The following is a 2,677-nucleotide window of genomic DNA, read 5'->3' on the forward strand; positions in this document are numbered from 1 at the left end:
TACAGCACTGAGGTAGTTTAGCCTTCTGTTGAAAGGACAGTTTTGAAGTGTCGGGTTTTTGTTATCGTATCCACAGAGATTGTAAGATATCGCTGCCGTTCAATGGTTGAATTAATCTTAACTTAAAGTAACACTAGGGTTTTGGGTTTTAATCAAGTTATATTGCATACAAAGTAATTAATTGCGGTAAAAGTTACGTTTTGATTAATATGAGAAATATTGTCAGAGTTAGGTTTCAATGATTACACTTGCTTTGCATGTTTTTGCACGGTCAACAATATTATAAACTCCTTTAGATGATAAATAATTTCACAAAGTCCTCTCAATGCGTTTCTCTCGAACACCCATTGTGAGTTTTGTCATTTTGATCCATTGTTTCTCTCGAACACAATCTATCAAAAAGACAACGTTTTGGTTCAACCTTATGGTGAACAAAATCATTCGTTACTATCTCTAGCTAACAAACAAGTTTGGATGAAAACCTAGGTCAAGAATCGGTAAACATCTCTCGATCAAATACCAACACAAAGAGTTTTAAATAGAAACAAAGTTTTCATCATATATTTACCGTTAAAGAGTTTACATATGAGGATCCTTACATTTACACACAAAGCTTGGAAATCACCTACATCTAACCTTGACAAATGGAGACTTAGCTACTCATTTTCATGGTAGCTTGGTCGGCAAGTAAGAAAAGAGGGTTGATCAACATCCAAGTCGAATGATCGAAGTTGGATGGGAATCCCCGTCTTTTTGTGGAAGATGGTTGCTAGATGAAGAGAAATGAAATTAGGGCATAAAAAATCCCTTCAAACAATGCTGTAAAATATCTAAGAGAAAGTACAAAAAATGGAAAAGTTGGTAAAAAGTGGTATCAAGTGGTAAAAAAGTTGTCTGGGCACAAAAGGTGGCACCTGCTACTTATAGACAAGTGCAGAACTGTCACGTTCGCTAGGCGAGCAGAATGGCTCGCCTAGCGAAGGCCAAAAATGGGCACAAAATGCCCCTGCGCCCAGAGAAAACTGGGCCTGTGGAACTGTCATGTTCGCCTAGCGAACAGACCTTCGCCTAGCGAAGAACTCGCTTCAACCTTCGCCCCAGCGAGGTTGAGAGGTTTTGCTACTGGAATGCTCGCTGGGGACTCGCTAGAGCCTCGCCTAGCGAGCTAGTGCTGGCTGCTCATTTCACCAAAACAGACTGAATTCGCTGCCACTTCGCCTTCAGTTCGCCTAGCGAATTAATTAACCAATTTACTGGAGCCTTTCGCCAGGAGCTCGCCTAGCGAAGGTTTTGCTTCGCCACATCCTCGCCTAGCGAGCTGGCAGAAAGAATGCTTGTTTGCTTTGGTTCCTTTGCCAATTTTGTTGTGTCTTCATTATCAATTAATTCATGCCTTTCCTGCACAATAACACACACATCAAAGGCACCAAGCTTGTTTATCAATGTAATGCATTCCATGTAAATGAATGTGGTTTTGACCACATTTAGCAAGGTATAAGAGTGAAAGATGCCCACATATGATAGCTCAGATAAGCACTTTTGGGCATCTAACAACTCTCCCCAACTAGATTCTTGCTTGTCCTCAAGCAAAGTATGCCTCTTTGAAGAACAAGAGGATTTGCCTTTAAGAAAACGGTTTCTCCGAAGTTGGATAAACGGCTCAAACACAAGCGAAATCCGTACATACACGTTTCCAACGGTTGTGAATAAAATAATACATAAGAACTAAAACTTAAGTAGCAATGCAAAATATTTATCTATCTGCAACAATACTATTCTGAATGAATCACCCTATCTCTCCTCTTCGAATAAGGATTGAAGATTTAACGCGTTTGCAACCGCGGGAATAATCTCACTCTCTAACAAATAATGAAGAAATCAAACAGATTCATACAATGTCTAATCAATTAAAAATGCTACTGTGGAAGCAAAAAGATCACTAAGGGCTTTTCGGTTGAAGCTTGGTCGGGTTAACAAACAAGGGTCATTTCTAAGGCCATTGAAACGAAAGTGCCGATGCAAAAGAGACATTCACAGTAATATTCACACTACTCGACTTTGTTTCCTTTGTTTCTTATTTGTAACCTTCACAACACATATTCCACAACTCAATTCTTATTTCTCACTACAATTTTTTTCTTCCAAGCAAGCATTCATTTTTTTTTTTTTCACATCAATATACAAAACAGATGTTCATTTTCTACATTTTCTATACATATATTTTTCTATGCTTGCTCGGTTTTTCTTTTCATTTTCAAAAGCTGTGGTACTTACCAATTCTTTTTCGTTCTCCCCAACTTATTTCTTCCACAACCTAAGTGAATGCTCTTACCTTTTTACGGCAAAAGAACAATAATCAATAATTTCCGGGTTGTAAAAAAAAGATTTTTGAGATCTCGCTTTATTTCAAGCCGAGATTCAACTGTTTAGGCTCAAAGGGGTTAACAAATACTCTCTCTACTCACAGGTAAGATATTTTTGGATGTAGTTGTGCTCGAAAGAAAACAAGTGCCTTGATCATTTCTAATTGCTTCCACAATTTCACAATAATAACAGACAAATAATGAATCAAATGAATCAACAAAACTTATTAGAATCCAGCATTTAAGTGTACAATGGAGGTTTCCTCACACTTTGGTTCTAAGTTCTAGATGAAACATTCATTCAATTATGTTGC

The sequence above is a fragment of the Lathyrus oleraceus genome, chromosome 3 (genome assembly GCF_024323335.1).
Source record: "Lathyrus oleraceus cultivar Zhongwan6 chromosome 3, CAAS_Psat_ZW6_1.0, whole genome shotgun sequence".
NCBI lineage: Eukaryota > Viridiplantae > Streptophyta > Magnoliopsida > Fabales > Fabaceae > Lathyrus > Lathyrus oleraceus.